Genomic DNA, 10,659 nt, shown 5'->3' with positions numbered 1-10,659 from the left:
CGCAGTGCTTTGCACATAATAAAGCTTATTAAATCTCTCTCCCCCCCCCCCTTCCTCCCTCCCTCCCTCCCTCCCTCCCTCCCTCCCTCCCTCCCTTCCTTCCTTCCTTCCTTCCTTCCTTCCTTCCTTCCTTCCTTCCTTCCTTCCTTCCTTCCTTCCTTCCTTCCTTCCTTCCTTCCTTCCTTCCTTCCTTCCTTCCTTCCTTCTTTTTTCTTTCTGTCAACAAGCATAACCTTGGGGACACAAAGAAGAGTAAAAATGATCCTTGTCTTCAAGAGCCCATATTCTGAATTGGAAGACAACATGCAAATAACTATGTACATAGATGATATGTACTGTTTCAGAAGAGAAGTAATCTTTGGGGCAGCTAGGTGGCACAGTGGATAAAGCACCGGCCCTGAATTCAGGAATAACTGAGTACAAATCTGGCCTCAGACACTTGACACTCACTAGCTATGTGACCCTGGGCAAGTCACTTAACCCTCATAGCCCGGCCAAAAAAAAAAAAAAGAAAGAGAGAGAGAAAAAAAAAAGAGATTGAAACTGAGAAGTAATCTCTGAAAGGAAGTCCCTGGCAGTGAATGGTGGGCGGGGCTCAGAAAGTTGGTTTGCATAAAGTGGGATTTAAATTTGTCCCTAGATTCACCTTATGACCTGTAAACCCCAAACACACACTTCCACAGAAAAAGATACCTGCCTCGGGGGTTGGTTTAGGACTCCAGGAACTCCAAATTAGGATAAGCCCTCCCCTGTACTTCCCTAAGGTGGAGAGTATTATAATTAGACTGATAATCAATTTATCCATACTATACATATAACTGTCTTTTTCTTTCATTATTTGAGAGATACCTTTCCACTTTTCTGGTTCTCTCCCTGTGGTCACTCACAGTATTGCAATAAAACTTGGGAAACTGAGTCACTGAGTCTCGTAATTCTTTTGGGATGACTCATGATCAATTTGACCCCTAATTCCATCCCACATCAAGAAGGCAGCACCAGGGGGCGGCTAGGTGGTGCAGTGGATAAAGCACCGGCCCTGGATTCAGGAGTACCTGAGTTCAAATCCGGCCTCAGACACTTACTAGCTGTGTGACCCTGGGCAAGTCACTTAACCCCCATTGCCCCGCAAAAAAAAAAGAAGGCAGCACCAGAGTCAGCTGACCTGCGGTGAAGAAGAAGAAGAAGAAGAAGAAGAAAAAGAAGAAGAAGAAGTGGTAGAAGTAGATGAGGGTTTGGGAGCTGTTGTGGCCTAGTAGTGTTGGTGTCGCCATGGCCAGCCAGTCGCAGGGTATCCAGCAACTGCTGCAGGCAGAGAAGCATGCCACCAAGAAGGTTTCTGAGGCCTGCAAATGAAGGAACCGGAGACTGAAGCAAGCAAAAGAAGAAGCTCAGGTTGAGATTGAGCAGTACTGACTGCAGAGGGAGAAAGAGTTTAAAGCCAAAGAAGCTGCGGCTCTTGGTAGCCATGGCAGTTGCAGCTCTGAAGCAGAGAAAGAAACCTTGGAGAAGATGTCTGTCCTCTAGATCCACTTCCAGAAGAACAGGGAGTAAGTCCTGGAAAACCTGTTGGCTTTTGTGTGTGACATCCATCCAGAAATTCATGAAAACTACCACATAAATGGGTAGACTGAAAGAAACAAGCTTATGTTCGATAGATAGGTTGGCAGCTAAGTTGCCCTACTGTGGAATGGGAAGCTTTAGCCATGCTACAATTAACATTCTTGTATAAAGATTTTAAATTATTTCTGTATAGAATTTAGCTAGGTACTTCAGTCTTTCGGAGACTAGAGAATCTAGCTTCATACAGACTGAAAGCTCATCCAAAGATGAGCTTAATATTCTTATCTCTTATTTCATACTAATTCATTTAGTGAGTACAGCTTTTTTGTGCCTTTTAGTTGGTAGTCTGGAGAATGTTACATTGCTTCCTAGATGGTTTTAGTGTTGAAGAAAATTCCTTCAAGAAAGGAATTAATTGTATACAGTTCTATGTAGCATTCTCAAGGGCTTCTTTATTGTAAACATCAATTAAGCATTGGGAAGTAATGGACATCCCTAACTAGATGGGTTTTAGCATAATAATGTTGCTGGTACAGCCACTTAGGATCCTTTGAGTTACCTTTGATGGAGCCAACTGAACTCTGGTGCTTATGAATACCTTGTTAAATTTAGTAACAGATGGTTATTTGAAAGTAAAGACTATTTAACATAAGTACTCCTTAAAAAAAAAAAAAAGAAAAGAAGGCAGCACCAGAATGATGGACAGAAAATGATCTACTGGGGGTAGCTAGGTGGCGCAGTGGATAAAGCACTGGTCCTAGATTCAGGAGGACCTGAGTTCAAATCCTGCCTCAGACACTTGACACTTACTAGCTGTGTGACCCTGGGCAAGTCACTTGACCCTCATTGCCCTGCAAAAAAGAAAGAAAAGAAAAGAAAAAGGAAATGATTTATTTTGGCTAGAAAACAGAGTATGGGAAAGAGAGTAATGTGAAACAAGAGTGGAAATTAAGCTGGAAGTAAGCATTTGTTAAGCACCTACTATGTGCTAGGCATTTTACCATGAATTCATTTAGAGACCTTGACAACAACCCTGTGAGGTAGGCATTATTTATTGTTCAGTCTTGTCTGACTCTTCGTGACCCTATTTGGGGTTTTCTTGGCAAAGTGCTATTATTATCCCCAATTTTACACTTGAGGAAACTGAAGTTAAATGACTTGCCCAGGGTCACACAGCTAGTAAGTGTTTAAGGTCAGATTTAGTTTAGTGCTCTATACACTGAACCACCTGGCTACCTCTTTCAGTCTGGTATTCCAATGTGATATAAACAAAAGTAACAAAACTACTAAATGCCATAAGATAAGAGCCTACAGAGGGGTACAAGGAATGTATCTCATGAAGTCCAAGACAGAAAATATTATTACAGATTTGGCAGATACCTCTTATGTTATATGGCATTTGAGCTGGGTGCTAAAAGATATGGATTAGTAATTCTAGCAGTGGAGGTGGGGCAAAGACATTCAGTGATTAGGGAACAGAATGAGAAAAGGCACAGAGACAGGAAAGAATTAGAAATCTATGTTACACAGTAAATAGTCCAGTTTATCTGAAATGGAGATGATTAGTGTAACATAGATCCATCAAGGTATGGAGGAACCAGATAGCATAAGGCCTTGTGCATCAGGCTATGGAGTTTTATACTTCATTTGATAGACAAGCAGGGAGCTACTGATGGACTTTGAGCAGAGGGCTGGATAACTGGACCTAATCTATGACAAGGGTGTGAAGAATGGCATAGAAAGGGAATATAAAGGGCAGCTAGGTGATGCAGTGAATAAAGCACCAGCCCTGGATTCAGGAGGATCTGAGTTCAAATCCAGCCTCAGACACTTGACACTTAATAGCTGTGTGACCCTGGGAAAGTCACTTAACTCTCATTGCCCCCCTCCCCCCCAAAAAAGGCAATATAGAAGGAAGACATGCTAAGAGGCTATTAAGAACACAAACATATTGACAATGTCATAGAATAGATTTAGAGCTAGAAGAGACTATAGAGATCCTTTCATTACAACCCCCCCCCCCCCCCCCCCCGCCGATATTACAAATGAGGAAACTGAATCCTGGAGAAAAGCAAAGACTTGAACTCAATTTCATTATACAGTTCACTTTCCTGAGCTAAAAGAAGGTATCGCCATCTGTCACAGCTGGGAAATCTTCTTCCCTGATAGGGTATTCAGCTTACTCATGCAGGATTAAAACAGGTCTCTCTGAGTCTGGACATATCAACAGGACACATCATCATTACTCATTCCTTCTTGACCTGGCTCCAAGGTAGTTCAGAAGCTAATAACAGACCACCAGAGATCCCCCAGGGAAACATACATAGTATATGAGCTCCCTCTCTCTCTCTCTCTCTCTCTCTCTCTCTCTCTCTCTCTCTCTCTCTCTCTATATATATATATATATATATACATACACACACATATATATTAAATTATTTTATTTTAAATTTATGGAATAAAAGAAGCATTTCCATAACATAGAATAAAAAAGATGATTGCACATGAAACTGCAAATCTATTAGGCACTACTTGTTATTCCTTTTAAATATATAATAAAGTTATCATTAGTACTCAGATCGGGGACATGAGCTCCTGCATGACTACCTTTCTGGAGGTACATCATCGAGTACTGGGAAGAAGAAAAGAAGAAAAATACCCAGGAAGTAAAAATCTCCATGGCTTAACTATCACATTTAAACCATTACAAATGTCTGGTGTTCATTTCTCCCACTTTCCTTGTGCTACATTGAAGCCAGCACAAGAGCCTATTGTTAAATTTTCAGCAGTAAGCATTTAAACCACAGCAAATGCTACAAATCAGTGCTCACTTTATTGTTTTGTTGATTGTCTAGACTTAAGAAAGTGGTGGAGAAAATGTTAATAATGTAGCTTAAACTTAAAGCAGGCCTTGCTAGAGAATAGTTTTATGCTTTGGAGAGCTGGTTGTTAAACATTTACCAGCACATCCTTGAGCCTACACTGAACCTGTCACAAGAGTTGAGCTAATTTTACTGGGGAATGCCAAGACTAAAAGGAGAGAAGAGCTGGGTGAAATAGCTACTAGATCTAAGTGGAGTCCCTAATGCTCACCTGTGCTCCAAATAACCTCAGGTGACTTTCTCTCCCCTTCTGTTCCTAACCAAAAAGATGTACAAACATCAAATAATTAAAAAAAAATTCTTCACAGTTAACTGTGGAATAAAGTACTTTATTTGTGGAGCTAGTGTGTGTTTTTTAAATCAATCATTTACTTTCTTAATAATTTAAATTAGTTTGCATGCTTCCTTCATATTCACTAATCAATGACAACATGAAGTGACCTAGGTAAGGATTAGGTTGTAGAAAGAGTAAGGCTTTTTTATTCAGAGCTTTAAGATTTACAAAGTGTTTGCTGGGTTTATATCGCAAAGACATCTCCCAAAAAAGAAAAAGACCTATTTGTACAAAAATATTTCTAGCAACTCTTTTCTTGGTGGCTAAGAATTGGAAATCAAAGGAATGTCCACCAATTGGGGAATGACTGAAGAAGCTGTGGTATATGATTGTGATGGAACATTCTTATGCTATAAGAAATGACAAGCAGGATGATTTCAGAAAGGCCTGGAAAGTCTTGTATGAACTGTTGTATAGTGAATTGAGCAGAACCAGGAGAATGATGTGCACAGAGCCAGCAATATTGCTTGATGAAGAACTTTGAATGACAACTATTCTCAGCAATACAATGATCCAAAGACAGTCCTGAAGGACTAATGATGAAACATACTATCCACCTCCAAAGAAAGAACTGATATTGATGGAACATAGCCTGAAGCATGCTATTTTCACTTTCCTTCATTTTTTTCTTTTATTCAAGTTTTCTTGTACAAATGGCTAATATGGCAATGTTTTATGTAACTGCACATGTATCACCCATATCTGATTGCTTACTGCCTCAGGGAGGGAGGGGGAGGGAAGAGGAGGGAGGGAAGGAGGGATAAAATTTGGAATTCAAAATTTTAAATAAAAATGTTTATTATTAAAAGCAAAATAAATATATTAAAAAAACAAATGGGGAAAAAAGAAAATTGTCTCCATTTTTTTTCTGTTGGCTATAGTTAAGCTTTTAGGAATTTCAAGGGTTAAATGGCATTGCTTTTGCATACATAGATCAGTTCAGACATTGTGCAATAGCAGATAAACCTAGGTATTGATGATTTTTTAAAAAAATGATTTACAAAAGTGTTTCCCTCCCAACAACCCAGTGAGGCTAGTAATGCATTTTTAGCCCCATTTTACAGATGAGAAGACTGAGGCTCAGAGAGATTAATCATTTTCTTGTCCATTGTCAAAGGCGGAACTTGAACCCAGGTCTTTTGAGTCCAAGTCTAGGCTCTTTCTATTGTGCCTTGTGGAAGACATGAATGTGAAATTTAAAAATGCAACTTGTTTTTCATCTACATGTGAAGGGGAGGGGAATAAGCATTATTAAATACCTACTATGTGCCAGGTCCTATGCTAAGAACTTTACAAATATTGTCTCATTTGATCCTCACTGCATTCCTGGGAGGCAAGCGGTATTATCACTATTTTACATTTGAAGAAATGATTTGTCTAGAGTCACACAGCTAGAGAGTCAGTGAGATCTAATTTGATCTCTGGTCTTCCTCACTCTAGGCCAGGGCTCTACCCATTATATTACCTAACTGCCTCCTACATTAACTGAGAATTGATTGTCCTTGGAATGGTGGTCAGGTGGTCAGAGCTGTGTGTCTGTCTTGTGGATCACACAGCATTTCTTGTTCTGGAATGGTCTCTGTGTGTCAAATATATTATAATGTAGGTACCTGAATGACCTATGAGGGAAATATTGTAACAAATTGTTTTGCAATGTTTAGGGTAGTTGTCATATACAGAAATCAGATTAATATCCAGGGTATAAAAGGGGGAAGTCATATTGGCATATGGGACATTCATGCAGGTAGTGCTTGTTCTACCTGAGAGCTGTCCCATCTTCCCAAAGTAGGAATGGGTTGCTAAAGAATGACTATACCTAAGAAACATATCACCCAAGTCCAAGAGACCCAGGGACCTGCCACCTCTGCTTCCTTCTCAAAGCCTGAACAATGAGTGATGATAAACCATTAGATTGTAAGCTCCTTGAAGGTCTTTTGCCTTTTAAAAAAAATCCCCTGTTTAGCAGAGTGCCTGGCACATAGTAGACATTTAAAAGTGTTAATTGAATTGAACTAAATACACAAATATGTTTGTGTTCCACAATATGTCATGTGGAGGGGCAGCTAGATGGTGCAGTGGATAGAGCACTGGCCTTGGAGTCAGGAGTACCTGAGTTCAAATCCGGCCTCAGATACTTAACACTTACTAGCTTTGTGACCCTGGGCAAGTTACTTAACCCCAATTGCCTCACTAAAAAACAAAAACAAAACAAAAAACAATAGGTCATGTGGACCTCCATTCTTTGTCCTGGAGAACTTGGGCTGGGGGCCTCACCAGACTTGGTTTCCCATTGTGATTGCACAAGTTAGCATAAGCCAATAGTTCAGTAGCCTGAAGGACTAAGACTCTGGACTAAAAACAATAATAATGCAAATACCAAAGAGATCAAAGAAAAAGGACAGGACTTATAAGTACAAAAATATTTAAAGCAGTTTTTTGTGTGTGTGTGGTAGCAAAGAATTGGAAATCGAGGTGGTGCTCATCAATTGGAGAATGGTTAAATAAGTTGTGGCATTTGATTGTGATGGAGTACTATTATGCTATAAAAAATGACAAGGAGGATGCTTTCAGAAAAAAATTTGGGAAGATTTCTATAAACTGATGCAAAAGGAAGTGATCAGAACCAGAACATTGTACACAGTAACAGCAATATTTTATAATGATCAATTGTGAATGATTTAGTTATTCTCAGCAATACGATTCCAAGACATTTCTGAAGGTCTTATGATGAAAAATGCTATTCACCTCCAGAGAGAGAACTGATGGTCTGAATTCAGATTAAGCATATTTATTTATTTATTTTGGACAGAGCAATGAGGGTTAAGTGACTTTCCCAGGGTCACACAGCTAGTAAGTGTCAAGTGTCTGAGGCTGGATTTGAACTCAGGTCCTTCTGAATCCAGGGCTGGTGCTCTATCCACTGCATCACTTAGCTGCCCCATTGAAGCATGATTTTTAACTTTCTCTATTTTTCTTTTTCTTTCCTTCCTTCCTTCCTCTCTCTCTCTTCCTTCCTTTCTTTTTGCAAAATGGCTAATATGGAAATATTTTGCATGGTTTCACATGTATAATTGATATCACATTTTTTATCTTCTCAATGGGTGGGGGAGGGGTGGCAGGGAGGGAGAGAATTTGGAACTTAAAATGTTTTTCAAAAAAAGGAATCCAAAAAGTAAATAAATAATAAATTGGTCAGGGGCGGGGGTTGGGGGGAGGCGTGGCTTTTGGCCTGAGTGAGTTTCAGGTTGTCTGTGGATAAGCTCATTGGATAAAAAGTTACAGAAATATAATATAGCTATATATATTGAAAAGAACTAGAGATGCTACATAGAATATTTTAGTAAAGAAATAAAAGAGCATAATGAAAAAAAAACCCAAGACAGTATGGGATCTTGGAGAGAGGGCTGTCCTTGGATTCAGCATGACTCATTCAATTTTTCCCTCTGAAACATACCATCTGTGTGACCTTGCCAAGTTACTTGGCAAGTGCTCAAACCCCTCTCTAAGTATAAAGATTGCAGAACATTTATTGATAGGCGTTAGTAGAGGGAATTCTCTTACTAGGAGTCCTCAATGGAATCACAAGCCTGGACAATCACAAATCATAATTCCCCCCTTTTATTCTCTGCCACAAAGTTATTGTGATTCTTCATATTTTTGATGTTCTTAGACATCAGGTTCAAAATCACAAAGATACTAGAATGGATGAGAAAGATTGGGGAACATTTTATATATAGGCTAACTTGAATGTGTCTAGTTCTTTGAACCTGTCCGCAAAGCTATACCCATACCATATATTTTTTAAAAAGCTTCACACCATGTTAATGAAATGTAATGAACATTTAAGATTCAGTAGGTTTCACGAGTACATTATCCCATATTGGGTACTTGGACATATTAGGGGTGTGTTGCTAGATTCAAAATCAGTTAATCTCCAGATTTCTTCAAAGCATGTCTGCCTCATCACATTCCAATGAAGTCAAGTTGTGAAGGACCTTACTATTCATAATTCTTTTTTTCTTTTTTGAGAAAACTAGCAAGGAGGGACTATTAGCAAGATGGCTCAGGGAGAGATTTTATAATAAGCTTAGCTTTCTCCATCACTTCAAAATGGCTAGAAATGTGTTGTATAAACAAAAAGAACATCAACCACTAAAAGTAGATAAAGGAAAATCATCCCCACAAGAAAGTCTGGCCAGAAAAAAAAATAGCAGAGGTATTTGAGGAAATAAAAAAAGAGGAGAGAAACTCCTCTAAGATGAGAAAATATTATAGGTTAAGAGAATCCCAGAAGAAAATTCTACAAGAAAAGAATTCTACAAGAAAAGAATTCTACAAGAAAAGAGAATAGAATCAGTATAAGAAATCCAAAAGTTATTGAGAGACATTCTTTTTTTTTTTTTTTTTTTTTTAGTGAGGCAATTGGGGTTAAGTGACTTGCCCAGGGTCACACAGCTAGTGAGTGTTGTGTCTGAGGCCGGATTTGAACTCAGGTCCTCCTGACTCCAGGGCCGGTGCTCTATCCACTGTGCCATCTTGCTGCCCCGAGAGACATTCTTAATGGAAAACTTTAAAAAGAATCATTGGCTTAGAGCAGTTCTTCTCAAAGTGTGGTCTGGAGATCCCTGGCTGATACTCTAGACTTTTTAGGGGTGTTTTTTTTTGGGGGGGGTGAGGCAATTGGGGTTAAATGACTTTCCTAAGGTCACACAGTTAGTTAAGTGTTAAGTGTCTGAGGCTGGATTTGAACTCAGGTTATCTTGAATCCAGGGCCAGTTCTCTATCCACCGTGCCACCTAGCTGCCCCATGTATTTTCGCAATAATATTAAAGTGTTTTAATTTCTACTGTGGTAAATATTGATTAAATATAACCATATCCACAGAGGATAAATTACCAGCCCTGGATTCAGGAGGATCTGAGTTCAAATCCTACCTCAGACACTTGACACTTACTAGCTGTGATTGTAAAATGGGGCTAATATTAGCATCCATCTCCCAGGATTGTTGTGAGGATATAATGATTTAATATTTGTAAAACACTTAGCACAACACCTGGCATATAGTAGGCACTTAATAAATACTAGTCTTGTTGTTGTTAGTATTAACAAAAGCTCTTTGGGGAGTGTACAGTTGGTCATGAGACCAAAAAGTCTGAGAACCATTGACTTAGGGGAAAAGCTGGAAAGTATTAGCAGTAGATACCCTGAAAAAAAGAATGGCGTAGACAGAACTAAAAACTTCCATGTTACAACAAAAAATATTACATCAAAGTCAAAAGGAAGTAGAATTAGAAAAACTTGGAAGATAGCGACAATCAGAAACAATTCACCTGGATAACAGCCTTCAGAGATAATCTCAGAATCATTTAAAAAAATTTTGAAACAAAACAAATTGTTAAATTTTGGGAAATTTTGAAAACATTTGCCAAAAGGGTACTTTATGGAATTATAGCCTAATGACAAAATGCATTTAGAGGAACAAAAGGTCAAGATATCAAGAGATATGATATAAATAGGAAGGCAAAGAACTTGGCTTTACCTCATTTCAAACTATATTACAAAGCAATAATTACCCCAGATGATATGATACTGGATAAAAATAAAGAAACAGAAAAAGATCAGTGGAATAGACTAGATAATGGACACTTAGTTAACAGGATCATAGATTTATTACCTAAAGGAATCCTGAAGGCCATCTAATTCAGTCCTCTCCTTTATTTTCCAATTAAGGAAACTGAGGCTCCAAAAAGGCTCTGTGGCTGGTGAGTCAGAGGCAGAATTTGAACCCAGTTCTTCCCACCTCCAAATCCAGCATTCAATCCAAAATATCAAAGCTTTTTACCTTCTTTGTGGTTTCCTCTCTGTGAACTGGATGACTGGGAG

The 10,659-nt window shown here is 38.8% G+C and overlaps 1 pseudogene; it reads left to right on the top strand.

Moving 5' to 3' along the window:
• Positions 1–1,269: 1,269 nt before the first annotated feature.
• Positions 1,270–1,626, top strand: LOC122726454 (annotated as a pseudogene).
• The last annotated feature ends 9,033 nt before the right edge of the window (positions 1,627–10,659 follow it).

This window comes from Dromiciops gliroides, chromosome 4, assembly GCF_019393635.1.
Source record: "Dromiciops gliroides isolate mDroGli1 chromosome 4, mDroGli1.pri, whole genome shotgun sequence".
Lineage (NCBI taxonomy): Eukaryota > Metazoa > Chordata > Mammalia > Microbiotheria > Microbiotheriidae > Dromiciops > Dromiciops gliroides.
This window is presented reverse-complemented; position numbering and strand designations above follow the sequence as displayed.